Source organism: Spermophilus citellus, assembly GCF_964194105.1.
Source record: "Spermophilus citellus genome assembly, chromosome: 11".
NCBI classification, from domain to species: domain Eukaryota; kingdom Metazoa; phylum Chordata; class Mammalia; order Rodentia; family Sciuridae; genus Spermophilus; species Spermophilus citellus.
This window is the reverse complement of record NC_138192.1, coordinates 103,935,839-103,951,960: the sequence shown is the minus strand read 5'-3', so window position 1 is coordinate 103,951,960 and position 16,122 is coordinate 103,935,839. Positions and strand designations below refer to the sequence as shown.

Genomic DNA, 16,122 nt, shown 5'->3' with positions numbered 1-16,122 from the left:
TTATTTCCAATTTTTTTTTTGAGACTTTTAGGCTCAGAATTTATCTTTTACTCTTAAAGACTCGTTAATCACACACAAAAAAATTATGGTTATCTATATGTGCGTTTGGAGCTAAATTATTATCAGTTGTGAACTTACAACTCTTTAAATATTTAAAATAAGAAAAACCAGCACTTGAACCGCTTGCATAGCCCTGGTTTTGAGAACGCGGGCCATGGCGGAGGCGAGCTTCGAGCCTCGCAGGCCCCGCAGCCGAGGGCCGGGCTGGTGCAGTGAGGGCTCAGCGAGGCAGGGAGGGACCCTGCTGAGGGCGCGGGGCTCGGAAAGGAAGCCGAGCACTCCTTCCACTTACCGCCGCCTCAGAGGTCTCACAATCAGTTCCTTGTAGTGACGTTCTCGCCAGTTGGTGCCAGTCACTTCACTTTATTAAGCAAAGAGGACTTGGGCAAAGAAGGCACAGAGAGAAGCCAGAAGTTCACTCACGAGTGGACGGACAGTGGCGCCCTCCGAGCCCGGCCTCCGTGCGGTTAGCGGAACCGAGGGGCGGCGGACGCCTGGGCGGAGGCGAAGAGGGAGGCGCTGCTCACGCGCGCGCCCGGCCGCGGGGTTTAAATCTCCCGCCTCCCACAGCGGAGCCCGACACCTCCACGCTCCGGTGCGGAGGGCACGGGCTGAGGGAGCGGCCCGACAGCGTCGCGGGCTCGCGGGCGGCGGCTGGAACGGGTGCCGGGACGGACGTCCGCGCGACCCGAGACGGCGGAGGACCAGCGCGGCGCGATTCCGGCGTCGCGGTGAGCGTCTGCGGCCTCCCTCCCGTCGCCTCCCTCTGGGGTTGCGGTCCGGCCCGGAGGCCAAATCCTGGGTTCCCATGGCGATGCCGGGAGGCAGGGGCGCCACCCGCACGCGGTCCCCGGGGCCTCGCTGGCCGCCTCGGTTCCTCGAGGGCCGGGCCCTGCGGCCTTCCCCCTGGGCGAAGCCCGGACCCGCGCTCTTCCGGGCCGACTCGGGGCAGCACCGCACCGAGTGGCCCAGGGCGGGGCGGGGTCCTCTCGGGCGGACGGGGCGCCTGCCCACGCTCGCCCGTGGAGAAGGAGCACGGCGGCCTAAGGCTTGGTTGGGTGGTTTCTCCCGAAGGTGGAGAGCGCTTCTTTAGAGGCAGATGCTCACAGCCTTCAGGTGCTTTACTGCTGGCCTTGTTTGTATGTTGTTTTATTTTATTTTTTTAAATTTTTATTATTAGTTGTTCAAAACATTTATGTTGTTTTATTTTTATTTTATTATTATTTTATTATGGGAATGTCTTCCTTAGAAAGTAACTGGCGATCTATCGGTAAAACAAAACATAAGCAAATGTGCGGTTTGGAGTGAACTGCGGAATGCACCTGCTTCGGAGGGGTCCGCGCATTAATCCTCTGGTCCCATAAGGAGAACCCATCCCCTCCGCACGGATCCAGCTCCTGTGTTGGGTATCCTGGGCCGTGATGTCAGTGGTCGGATACCTGATGCTCTGAGAAAGATGGAGAAAAGGGGTGGGGGCGGGAGATCCCGCTCTCAACTAACCAGCGATGCTGTGCGTTTGCCAGTAGAGGGGGTGGGATTATTTTCCATGTAATAGATGATCTTAGTGCACAAAGCATAAAAGCTGTTATAAACTATGGGTCACTAAAATAGCTGTTGGGAAGATAACGTTTCTCCGTGGTTTGGGTTCTTTTTTCTAAGTATTATGTATTGATTTATTTGATTGGACTCGACAATGTACTGTGTAAGGCGATATTGCTTTAATCATCATCCCATCAATATTTATGGGGTAGCCACAGGTTCCTCATTCTTTGGTAGGAGTTAAGTATACACTTATCAGCTAAATAAACATTTAATGTCATGTATTTTTTATATGACCACGCTTTAAAATAGTTTTTTTGTTATTTGTGCCTAACATATTCTTTGAGCTCTTTATGTTGATTTAATAGTGCAAAATGATTACACATCTTGCCATTGAGACAGCTATGTGCAGGCACTCTTCTAATTACTATTAATTATAATTTCCAGGCAACTCCTCATTATGATTTTAGAATTAGGAGGGTGCTCAGAGATCAGCTAGTCTAAAGGGCAAAAACTGCAAACATGAGACTGGTGGAAAAAGTAGGAAGCCTTATTTTTATTATAAATGTTTATCATAAAACAATACAACAAAATTTATACCAGTGATGAACTGGAACCATACATCAAAATATTAAATATTACATATAAATAGATAATGTACTATTTTTTTTCTATACAGATACTTTTCGGTTTTATTGTGTGGTATATTCTACAATTTAAATTTTTTCTTTTATACTTTACCTGTTTCAGTACTCACTGTACCTCCTTTAAAATTTTAATTTTTTTAAATGTTCTTTAACAACAGATGGGATGTGTGAAAGACTTTCAAATATGTCTGGAACTGGAAAAGTTTCCTCAGATGAACCAGGCTTTGTCATTTAATAATATCCTTAATCTCTTATTAAATTTGTCTGTTTTTCATTCATCCCTTAAGTCTTGTCTTCTTTCCTGAAATAAAACTTTTCAGACTTCTTAAATTCAGTCATCTTCTATATATCTTTTTTTGCCATTATTGACTTATTTGCATATAATGCTAGAATTTAATTTTTTTCTAATTTATTTGTGATAGAAAAAGCTTCAAGTAACTGTATATTTACAACAGCCATCATTATCCACTCTTACCATTTTGTGATAGTTCTTTCTAGTATTTTTCTAATTTTTATTTATTATTTTGCTGGAGATCCAACCAAAGACCTGTGTTATAAACCAATGTGCTGTCACCCAGGCTTAATTTTCCATTTATAGAGCACAGGCAAAGTAAATTTAGTATGATACTTAAGGGCCCTAGCATTTTCTGAGGGGTAAAAAAGCACTGGCATCAACTTCAAATCATCAGCTGCATTACCTCCACCCTCATCCCCCCCCCCCACCCCAAGAAAGTCAGACTGTCCTTTGAAGTTTTGAAGCCAGGCATTGACTCCTTTCTATCTAATAGAAAGTCCTAGGTGCCTTCTTCCAATAGATGGCTGTTTCAGCTACATTGAAAATCTGTTGTTGAGTTTAGCCCCTGTATCAGTTGTCTTCTGGGTAACTTGCTGCTTCACCTTGTACCTTATGTTATGGAGACGGAGTCTTTCCTTAAACCTCAGGAACCAACTTCTGCTAGCTTCAAAATTCTCTCCTGCAGCTTCCTCACCTCTCTCCACCTTCATAGAATTGAAGAGAGTGAGGGCTTTTCTCTGGGTTAAGTTTTGGCTAAGGAAGTGTTGCGGCTGGTCTGATCTTCTATCTAGGACCATTAAAACTTTCTCCATTTCAGCAATAAGCTATTTTGCTTCTTATCATTTGTGTGTTCACTAGAGTAGCACTTTTAATGTTTTTCAGTAACTTTTCTTTTGCATTCACAGCTAGGCTACTGGAGGTCTAGCTTTCAGTCTATCTTGGCTTCCAACCTTCCTTCTGCACTAAGTTCATCATTTCTAGCATTGTATCTAAAGTGGGAGACCTCCGACCCTTCCTTTCACTTGACTCCTAGAGCTACTGAAGGTTTACTGTTTGGCTTAATTTCAATATTATTCTGTCTCAGGGAATAGGGAAGCCTGAGGAAAGAGAGTGAGACCATGGGGTAGAGGTAGGGGTTACTGGTGTGGCAGTCAAAAAACAAAACAGTTGACTGTTTTATATGGATATGGCTATTTCTGGCACCCTAAAACCAATAATAACACCAAAGATCACTGGTCACAGATCATCATAACAGATATAATAATAGTGAAAAAGTTTGAAATACTTCAAGAATCACCAATATGTGACACAGAGACACTAAAGTGAGCATATGCTGTTGGAAAAATAATGCTGAATGGAAAAATATCTGTGCAGTACAACACAGCAAAATGAAGATATTTTTAAATGCACATACCATGTGCTTCCATTTCTATACTTTCAGAAGTTTATCTAATATAAGTATTTTAAATAATATAAATACATATTTATTCATTGTAGCCTGGTTTGAAATACTATCAAGTCTGAAAACAATCTAAATATCCATTGATAAGTCAGTTAAATAAATTATGCAGTCCACACAAGATAATGTTATATACCCATTAAAATTGTATTCCACATGATTGGTAAATTCCATGTCATATTCTTTTTCCCTCAGCACTATACATAGCACTGTCTTTTCTGTAGTGCTGGGGAGGAACCCAGGCCATCACTATCACTGTCTCTTTATCACTGAGTACATCCCAGCCCTTCACTTTTACTACCTAATATAACTGAGGCAATGTCTGATGCCAGCATAAATTACTTAATTTTCTGATGGTCCTGTTTCTGCTCAGATATTAAGAGCATTCTTTCTTTTCTCTTAAAATTTAGCAACATTCCATGATATATCTCAATCAAGGAAGACTTTTTTTTAACATAATGAGCCCTTCTAATTTTCAGCTCTATACCTTTGCATATTTTGCTATTCCAAATATCTGTCTTAATCCAGGAGTATTACTTACATTAGATCTGAGTTTTTTACCTTTCAAATTTGTCATCCTTGTTTTATCTAACCAGCTTGTTCAAATGTAACCCCTTTTGCCTGTAATCTTCACTTTTTAATTATTTCCCCAGACCCATTCTCCATGTTAAATTGGTCTTATGAAATATCTGTTCTTCATGTAGTTGTTTTAAATTCAGTAGTATGTTTTGTCTCTTATCTCTTGCTTCTTTCAGTTGTCTTTTATCTATTGTATAGAGTTATATTTTTTTATCTGCATGCAGAACCATTCTTTATCCTTCTATTTCTGGGAACAATTTTCATGAGTATGTATTTTCTCTTTTTCATGTTATGGTAGGACCTCCTTTTTCTTACATTGCTACTTTTTCATGGTGTTTCTTGTTGAATGGACCAATTCTATTCTGGCCTGCCTTTCCCCCCAAGAATGGTATAAGTAGTTATCTTAAACCCATCCTTGCTTACCTGGTAATTTCAATAACTGCCTTGGAGTCTGGGGTAGGAGACTGGATACTTATTTTCATTCAGTAATTGGCTGCTTGGTGCCAAGGTCCTCACATGCTGTCTCTCGGCTCTTTTGCACAGCATGGGTTAATCATTGATTACACAGTCAGGTAAGGCAGGTAGATCTGTGATTAGCTTACTTTAGTCTGCTGTGCAAGGTTGACTACCAGCTTTCTGTTTTCCTCTTAGTCCCCCATTGTCTCCAGATAGGAAAAACAAAAATTATCCTGGCCACTGGGGGTTTTAGGGAGTCCAATACACAATACAACTTGTCCGGCCCCATCCTGAGAACCAAAGGAGTTAGGCAGATAGAGATTAAAATATTAGCTTTAGTATTGAGAGATCTGTTGGAGGACATTTATGATGTTAGAGTTTAGATGTGGAATGTTTCCCAAAGTCTCATGTATTCAGAGATAGGACTTTCATGAAATAATTGGATGGTGAGGGTCCTGACTTCATCAGTGAATTAAATCCATTGATGACTGAATGGGCTACTGGAAAGTGGGACACAGTTGGATGAAGTAGGTCACTGGAGATGTGTCCTGGAAGGGTTTGTCTTTCCCCAGCACCCACCCCCACAACGCTGCTCAGCCTTAGCTTTGTAGCTTCCATGAGCTGAGCAGCTTCCCTCTGACATGCCCTTCCACTATGATGCTTTGCCTCACCTCAGACCTAGAGCAATGGAGAAGACTAACCATGGACTGAAACCTCTGAAAACATGAGCCAAAATAAACTTTTCCTCCTTCAGGTTGTTTATGTGAGCTATTATGGTTACAGAGATGCAAAACTAACACAGATGGCATCAGTGGGCTTATAATCCTTCTGTCCCCCAGTTCGGAGTTTGAAATACCATCTGAAATGAAAATTTAAATCTTTAGAAGAAATACTCTGAGACTTTTGCCTTTTGTAGGTTACAAGTGATGAGTGACAGGTTTAAAAATGGGACTATATTTTCCAATTTTAAGACTTTTGATAATCTAGCTCTGACCAGTCAAAAAATATAGAAGTTCTACCCTGCTGTGGTATGTAGACCAGTGGTAAACTCATCAGTCAGGTTTCTCACAGTGGGAGAAGGGGCAAGAGGCATGGAAAGACCTTCCTCATGGAAACCAGAAGAGTTGAAAAGACGTATTCCCCATGTTAAACATCAGGATCCCTTTTTAAGTAGTTTTTTTGCTATCGGGTGATAGGGAGATAGGCACCCAGTAGAATGTTTCTGTTTTCTCTAATTCTGGCTGTTGCACCTTCAAGGACTTGTCTTTTCAAGTTACTGAGTACTTATTGGTGTGGTTCTTCAGTACTTTCTCAAGTTGCCCAACTGAATCTGCTTGAAATTAAAGGAGCTCTGTGTCCGATTTGGATGTTCTCTTTAAATTTGATGTGAATTTCATTGTGTCTGGCATTTATTTATTAGCATTTAATTTTGGGAAAGTTTATTTGTATTTAATTAAGGGAAAAGAGTCGAATATACATTTATTCTGTCATCTTTCCCAGAAGCTCTTAAACTTTTTAATCATTGCTTATCTGACAGACTTTTATTCTTTCATTTATACTTCTTTAGTTATAAAAGGGATTAAGTAACATTTTTGTATATTCATTGAATTTTTGAAGTTCTTTTGTGAATTACCTGTTCTTTTGTCCTTATTTTTCAGTGGTTAATTCTGAGTTATAATACTTATTTAAGAAATACTAACCCTTTCCTCTTTACATGTTATGATACCCAGTTAGATTGTTTTCAGATTTTACTTATGCATTTTAAATATATAAGTTTAAAACTTCTATGATATCTAAAGTCTTTTTCTACATGATTATCATGTTTGTTATCATGTTGAAAAGACTTCTGATCCCAAATTTAACATTTACCTACACTTTTTCATGGTGTCATTTTAAGTATTTTTTAGCATTTAAATTTTAAAAAAAAATTAGTTGTAGATGGACACAATACCTTTATTTTGTTTATTTATTTATTTTTAATGTGGTGCTGAGAATTGAACCCAGTGCATCACACTTGCTAGGCAAGCACTCTGGAACTGAGCCACACCTCAGCCCTGCATTTAAATTTTTAATAATTCTTATGGTGTCTTAAGTATTGAAAATTTTTTTCTCAAACAGACAGCAAATTGTTCTAACACCACTCATTGGATAACATATCCCTATTATACAGATTTGAAATGCCATTTTGACTGCAGTGGACTGAATGGTGACCCCCAAAGATAATAAATCTAATCCCTGCAATATGGGAATATTAGCTCACAAGGTCAAGGGTTTTTTTAATATTTATTTTTTAGTTGCAGTTGGACATGACAGCTTTATTTTATTTATTTATATGTGGTACTGTGGGTTGAACCCAGGACCTCGCACATGCTAGGGGAACGCTGTACCGCTGAGCCACAACCCCAGCCCCAACAAGGTCAAGTTTTTGCAGATAAGATTTAATTAAGGATGTTGAAATGAGGTTATCCTTAATTATCTGGGAAGGTCCTAAACACTATCACATGGGGATGTAGCTCAGTGGGTACAATGCTTGCCTTGCATGCATAAGGCCCTGGGTTCATCCCCAGCACCACAAAAAAAACAAACAAACAAACAAAAAAAAACCAGATTCCTCTAAACACTATCACAAAGACAGAGGAAGATTAAAAACACACAGAGAAGGCAATATGAAGCCAGAGGCAGAGATGTTGTCAAAAGCTAAGAGTACCAGCTGCCACAAGAAGCTGGAAGAAGGAGTATCTTCCAGTAGAGCCTCTAAGGCAGCACAGCTTAAGAGTAGTTTGGTTTCAGGCTTCTGGTCTTCAGAATTGGGAGGGAATAAAGTTGTGCTGTTTTAAGTCATGAACTGTATGATAATTTGATACAGATGATAAATTCTTTTGTGTTTTTTGGTCTCTTTGTGGATATTTTTTTCATTTGTTCTACTGATCTGTCTGTTCTGGTACCAGTACCAACCATTTTGTTTTAATTACTAAAGATAACACTCGGGTTTTTTTTTTTTTTCCCCAAATAATTTGTCATTTAAGTTGTACATGTGACTGTTAAAAGTCAAATAAGATTAAAGGATTTTAGTGTTGGGAAGCAGTCTTCCCACTTCTGCCTACTTCTAATCTCCAATGGCACCTTCAGCCCTCTGTTTCCTCTGATTATTTCCCACCATACTTCTAAATCATATGTTTATATATTGGGGTTTTGGTGGTGGTTTTTTGTGGGGTTTTTTTTGTACTGGGGATTGACTCAGGGGCACTAACCACTTAGCCACAACCCCAGCCCTTCTTTGTGTTTTATTTAGAGACAGGGTCTCCCTGAGTTGCTGAGGCTGGCTTTGAACTCTCAATCCTCCTGCCTTAGCCTCCCAAGCTGCTGGGATTACAGGTGTGTGCCACTGCACCCAGCTATATGTTACCTTTCGATATATTAATTTTAGGCATATCTACCTACTTTTCTTTTGGTAGGTGAGGATTTAGCTGTCCTTCACCAACATTCTTCCTCATTTTCCTCCCCTAAATTATAGTTTCTATCAAGTTAAGTGTTTTCATTATTATGGACTTTCAACTCCTGAGACAACTCAAAAGGCCCATGTACCCACACCTCCTCTCTAACATTCTTTCCTTTCATTTTTGTTGGTGTAATAGCTTTGTCTTTTATTACCTAATTTTGGAATACATATATACCATTGATTTTTTTCCCCCAATTACTCTAACAAGTCTGCTGTGTGAGTTTGAGTATGTGAAACTCAGTTGTGCCTTTCTTCTGGAGATTTCCTTTCCAGAGTCATTCATCTTCCTTCTGGATTATGCACTGCTTGCTCTGTCTGGCTGTAATCTTGAGCTTCCCTTTAGTGCTCTTCCAGTTTGGATTTTGGTCTTACAGTTTGTTTTGCTACTTTTGAGACATCTACTCTTATACTTAGTCCCAGTATTTTGTTTGCAAACTGTTTTTTCTTTCTTAAAACTTTGGGATCTGGCCATTTCCATATCCAGAAAATGAGCCCTTCAGTGCCTGATTGATTGACTTCACTGCAGAATAAAGGAGAGCTTGCTGAAAACAAACAAACAAACAAACAACAACAACAACAACAAAAAACCTTTAGGATCTTACCTGGGCATGGTGGCACATGTCTGTAATCCCAGCTACTTATATAAAATGACAAAGTATTTGCATATAACCTGTGCACATCCTCCTTTATACTCTAAACCAACTCTAGATTACTTACAATACCTAATACAATACAATGCTGTGAAAGTATAACTTTATTGTTTAGGGAATGATGATAAAGAAAAAAGTATGTCCATGTTCAGTATGGATATAATTTTTTCCCCAAATACTTTCCACCTGTGAGTGGTTGAATCTGCAGAAGTTGAATCTGGCAGATATGGAGGTCCAACTGTTTTGTGTTCAACTTTGTTTTCCAAAGCAATTTTGCATGTTAGCTCATTTGAGCCTTATAACATGCAAGGCTGTGCACCTGAGGACACTGGCCATAGAGGGTTGGGAGAAGTACTGGCCTTAAATTTGCAATTAAGCTAAAGTTTCATATAGGATTAGCTTTAGTATTATTTTTAATTTTTTTTTAGTTTTGTAGTTGGACACAATACCTTTATTTATTTTTATATGGTGCTGAGGATCAAACCCAGTGCCTCACACATGTTAGGCAAGTGCTCTGTGGATGAGCCACAACCCCAGCCCCTAGCTTTAGTATTATTTTAAGATAAAGACTTAGTGTTGAATCAAGAACATTTGAAGTACAACTTAAGTCATTCCTTCAAAGAGATAAAATAATATTTTCTTCCCTTGTTTATTTCCTCTTCTTTCCTAATATATTGTTTATATTTTGAATGGTCTCATTGATTTCATTAACATTTTTCAAATCTTATTTTCTAATAATCTATTTTAAAAGCTGCTCATAGGCTATTTTTTCTTTCTGAAATTTGACTGAAGTATATAAATAAATTGATTATAGCTTTGTCAGACAGTAGCACATGGCCTGTAATCTCAGCTACCTGAGAAGCTAAAGCAGGAAAATCATAAATTAGAGGCCAGTTTCAGCAACATTAACAAAACCTGCCTGAAAATAAAGAACAGATGGGCTGGGGTTGTGGCTTAGTGATAGAGTGCTTGCCTAGCAAGCATGAGGCACCGGGTTTGATCCCCAGCACCACATAAAAATAAAGATATTGTGTCCACTGAAAATTAAAAAATATTAAAAAAAAAAAAGAACAGAACTGGGGATATAGCTCAGAGGTAAAGCTCTGAGTACCAGTACCACACACACACAAAAAATTTAAGTATTTCTTTATAGTAATTGCTCAATCTGTCAAAGTCTAAAAAGTAAATAACAATCTGCTTCATATCATTTTTGGAAAAAAATAATATCTAATTTGTCTTTTTTATATAGCCTCTTCCTTAAAGACTAAAATTGTGTTGACTACTAAAATTACAGACTACTTCTATAAAAACTTTATTGTAACCAGAAATTCAGCTAAGGGTTTTTATCTCCAGCACTGGATTTTGTTAATGACTTGTTTATATTTTTTACACCACTCTATACAAATGTAGCAAATTAGTTCTTGGAAACCTATAGATTTTTGGAAGTAGATTACTGGAAAATTTGGAAACTTATACAGGATATTTTAGTTAACTAAAAGATAGGAGAAAATTTTAATCACATGTTTGCTACCTTCAAAATAGAAAAGAACACTACTTTGTGTATGTGGAGAGGGTCAAATGACTTGGATGTATGCAAAATATCAAGAAGTTCTTTATCTATATCCTTGAGAAAGTTCCCTTGTTTCATAAGCCTTGTCTTCTTCTACAAGAACTGGAGTAAGCAAGGCACAGTGACGCAGGCCTGTAATCCAGTAGCTTGGGAGACTGAGGAGGAGGATCATGAGTTCAAAACCAGCCGCAGCAAAAGTGAAGGATTAAGCAACTCAGTGATATCCTGTCTCTAAATAAAATACAAAATAGGCCTGGGGATGTGGCTCAGTGGTTGAGTGCTCCTGAGTTCAATCCCCTGTACCAAAAACAAAACAAACAAACAAAACCCACAAAACTAGAATAATAAAATTTGCCATTTCTTACTCTCAGAGGCTATTTATAAGGATCAAAGGAAATAAAGTATGTGAAAATGTTCTAAAAACTGTTAAGAGGGCTGGGGTTGTAGCTTAGGGGTAGAGTACTTGCCTAGCACATATGAAGCACCAGGTTTGATCCTCAGCACCACATTAAAAAAATAAATAAATAAATAAAAATAAAGGTATTGGGCTGGGGTTGTGGCTCAATGGTAGAGTACTTGCCTAGCATGTGTGAGGTCCCAGGTTAAATTCTCAACACCACATATAAATACATATAAATAAATAAAGGTATTGTGTCCTTCTACGACTAAAAAAATTTTAAAAAGTAAATAAAGGAATTGTATCCATCTACAACTAAAAATCTTAAAAAAAAAAAAACCCCAAAACTAAGGGTTTTGATCTCCAGCACTGAAAAAAAAGAAATAAATAAAATCATGAGTTCTACAAGTATAATGATTATTCTTTTGGTAACTAGTAGTCCTAAAATAATCCAGAACTTTTAAATATCTTAAGCCCCCTCTAGAAAAAGTATCTTTTATATAATTTTGAATTCTTTTTGAAAAATTATTAAGCTTTAGTCTTTTTATAAGAATACTCAGGATGATAACTTCTTTGTTGACAATTTTTCTGATTAGTATGGGATTTTGGGAACTGTAATTCAATAGTGATAAGTAATTGCCATATTCTACTTTTGATAAATGTAGGTCTTCATTTAATTGGATTTTTCCCATATCAGTATCTTATTGGTGTTTATTACTACAACGACAAGTAAAACCTAGAGCAAAGCTGGTAATTAATATATGGAAAGAACTCAATTCCTGACTGGGACTATACTGGAAATTTCAGCCACTTTAGTTCTTCACCAATTCTGGTGTCTCCATGTATTTGTAAATTTTAACTAGTCTGTAATCATTCTGATATCTCAGTAATGACACCAAATTTGGATAAAGAATAATTAAAGTCACCTAACTTAACAGACTCACGATTATAACTTTAGATGCAAGTCTAATGTATTAGTAAAGCTGGTAGTTTATAACATCCATTCTTTAAAAAAAATTTTTTTTTCAGACATTGATGGACCTTTATTTTGTTCATTTATTTATATGCGGTGCTAAGAATCGAATCCAGTGCCTCACACATGCTAGGCAAGAGCTCTACCTCTGAGCCACAATCCCAGTTCCTAACATCCATTCTTAAGGGCAGTTAGAAGGGAAGATTCTCAGTCTGTGACTTGATAGTTTTTTTATCAGTTGTCCCTAATATGGTAATTTCAGTAGGCTTTATTTTATCTCCATCTGTGAAAACTCTGCAATATATTATAGACAAAACAGTCTATAATCTATGCATTGATTTTTCAGAGTCAAAATCAATCCTGAATTAATGGACAGTTGATGAAAGATTAGTCAGGTGATTAAAATTTGATGTATATGATATGTATTTGTGTATGTGAACAAAAAAATAGACATTTTCCTCAATATAAACAGTACAGGTTAAAGAGACATATTGACTCTTTAGATTATGCTTGAGAACTGTGGCCTGGATTAGGTGTCTGAAAACTACTTCTATAAAAGACCAGATAGGAAATAATTTTGGCTTTGTGAGCCATGAGATATGCTGGATCTGTTCACCTCTGCCTTTGTAGCAAGAAAGTAGCTAAAGACAAATAATAAAGTATACATTAAACACATTAAATGATTGCCTCAGAAATGGGAATGAGGAAGGGATTAAAATGGAATAGAGATGCAGGCTAGTAGAGCACTAGCCTACTATGTGGGAGACACTGGGTTCATTCTTCAGCACCACATAAAAATAAATAAAGGCACATCTCTCTCTCTCTCTCTCTCTCTCTCTCTCTATATATATATATATATATATATATATATATATATATATGAATAGATGTACAAATGAATGAATAAACCAACAATGAGTCTTTCATAGAATACTAAATACATTTAAAAAGGAAAATTGTTGCCAACCTAGAATTTTATATACCATTAACCTATTATGAATTTGAAGGCAAAATGAAGAGAATTTCATACATATCAATACTAAGAGAACTTACTACCCACAGGATTCACTAAAAGAACTAATTTTTAAAAATAGGCCTTTGCTAAAACAAAGAAGGAAAATATAGGATATAAGAAATAAGGTGAGCTAAAAATTGGTGTGTTGATTATAAAAAATATATATACAACAAAATCAGGTTGAGATGATATTGGGTTGTTACTGGGTAGTGATAATGTTAGTTTTTGTCAGGATATCTAATAAAGTATATATGGCAAAAAAAGTGAAAAAAGCAAAGAAAAACAATAACAAAAATAAAGATGATAAAATAAGCTTAATTCTAGTCATATTAAATGTAAATTGATTCATTTTATCTAAGAAAACAGATACATAAATGTTAAAATGCACCTAAAATAAAACCATAGTACAAAAGTTGAAAATTAAGGCATGGGAAAATAGATACACTATCTTTCCTTTGAATACATTTACAGGATATCAATAAGAGAAAAAATAGAAAATAAGATTAAATAGTAATAAAGAGGGATACTCATGATAGAGGAAAAATTTATTAAAAAGTTAACTCTGAGGGGCTGGGGTTGTGACTCAGTGGTAGAGTGCTCACCTAGCACACGTGAAGCACTGGGTTCAAACCTTAGCACCACAAAAAAATGAAATAAAGATATTGTGTCTACCTACAACTAAAAAAAAAATTAAGAAAAGATAACCATGAACATGTATGCCTAGAATATAACCTTAAATATATTATGTATATAAGTGTTCATGTACATGCACACACTCACATACAGATATATACATACAAATGTATTGTATGAAAAAAATAGAAAACTCCACAATATATTAAGCTTTAAACATTTCTTCTAGGAACTGATTAGTAGCCATTCACCTCTCATTTCTTCTTTTCTCGCAGAGGCTGCCTCCCAGGATGAATAATCTTATCTAATAGGATATGGGCAGATGATCCAATTACAAACAGACTTCTAGGAAAGGTTCTTCTCTATAATGAGAAGAGATAGGGAGGAAATCTCCCTATTATTTGGGTGACATAATGTGATATCTGGGTACCTGGAATAGTAGCAACCATGTTCTTACCTCAAGGAAAACCATTGGTTTTAACTTCCTTAATGACATTTTTCCATAACTTCATAATTCTTTGATCAATTTAGGTTATTAAAACATCTCAGTCAAGTCCAGTATTTATGATTTATTCCTGTTCATTCAAAATCAAATGAATTTATTAAAATAATTCTCATTGCAGTTTTTTCCCAGCCTCCCAGTATAATCTAGCCCTGCCTGGAGTTGTTCCATTGTCTTTTTTTTAAAATATTTTTTTAGTTGTCAATGGACCTTTATTTTTTTTATTTATATGTAGTGCTGAGAATCAAACCCAGGGCCTCACACATGCTAGGCAAGTACTCTACCACTGACCCACAACCCCAGCCTGTCTGTTCTTTACACAGGTCCTTTTTCATCTTTCCTTGTTTTCCCCAGTGTTGGAGTAAAGAGGAAGATTGTGTGTAGCCAACCTCCATGATATCACCACACCTTCCCCTCTGGACTTAGTGACTCACTCCTAATAAATAAAATGGAAGTGATAGGTCAGAGATTGGTCTTAGTATCATTCTATTTAAGATTATTCATTTTAGGAAAATTTAGGTGTCAGGCTGTGAGTAGCACTATGAACAGATTGTGTGACCAGGAACTAAAGGTTTAACCTAACCAATGAGTGCAAAGAGACAAGGCTTAGAGGACATATCAAGGAGGTCTAATACATGTATGACATTAATTCCAGGAGAGAGGGTAACCAATTATCAAAGACATAAATAACAGAGCCTTCTGTTTTTAAAAATGGCAGAATGAACACATTTATCCCCTTTCTCACTGAAATGATACTGAAGCAGGCAAATAAAACAAAAACGTATCAATTTAGTTGAACAAAATGCAGAAGGAACTTTTAGCACATGAGATTTCAGCATTTCTGGAATACAGAAAGCAACTATAAGAGTTCTGACTGAAAAAGCAGAAAAGAGAAAGAGTAAAATACACATAAAGTGAACTGCTATAGATCAGGCAGCTAGTCTCCCTGGCAGATCTACCAGATGCCAATAGGAGAGCTAATTAAATATTCAATCAATTTTCTCACATACCCCTAATACCAAATGAAAAGAATATAGCAGATGTTTTCCCCTTAAGCAAAAGGAGGAATAGGTTGTTGTGTAAAAAAAAAAAAAAAAAAAGAGTCATCTGAAGACAAATGGACCACCATCTTTCAAAGCTCCTCCCAGGATGATCTCTTAGAACAGACTGTCATGCTATAAAAATCCCATGCCATACACAAAGTTCCACTTGTCACTCCCTGGTAGGCTCAGTCTGGAATCATCTCAGTTCAGAGACCAAAAGACATGAATGAAACCTCTAAGTGACTGCAGTAGTCCCCTGTTAATCAGTTGTTTATCTGTTGTTTTTTTTTAAAGAGAGAGTGAGAGAGGGGAGAGAGAGAGAGAGAATTTTTTTTTTTAATATTTATTTTTTAGTTCTCGGCGGACACAACATCTTTGTTGGTATGTGGTGCTGAGGATCAAACCCGGGCCGCACGCATGCCAGGCGAGCACGCTACCGCTTGAGCCACATCCCCAGCCCTTGTATATCTGTTTAGCATGTTCCACTACCTGTGGCCCAGACGTTCCATCATCATAATAAAATGTTTTTATTTTATGCCATAAATTTGAAGTGATTTTCTTCAGAGAAAATCTAAATAAATCATTATGAAATTTCAAACCTCTGAGGATAAAAAGTAGATACTGAAAAAATTCTAGAGAAATAATACAGATCACTATCAAAGAAACAATAATCAGACTAGCATGAAAATTTCCATCATGAAACCAATGTTAGAAACACAAAGGAAAAAGACCTTTCTCCAGTTCTAAAATAGAAGAGAAGAATAAAGCCATTTTCAGGCATACAAGGACTTATGCATTTTTTCTT

The 16,122-nt window shown here is 37.2% G+C and overlaps 1 protein-coding gene across 1 annotated transcript in view; it reads left to right on the top strand.

Moving 5' to 3' along the window:
- The first annotated feature begins 663 nt into the window (after window positions 1-663).
- The window catches only part of ICA1L (islet cell autoantigen 1 like), a 67,794-nt gene continuing 52,335 nt past the window's right edge, over window positions 664-16,122 (top strand). The window contains exon 1 of the mRNA XM_081262195.1: window positions 664-791. The gene's annotated coding sequence lies outside the window, so the exon portion shown is untranslated. The remainder of the gene's footprint in view (window positions 792-16,122) is intronic.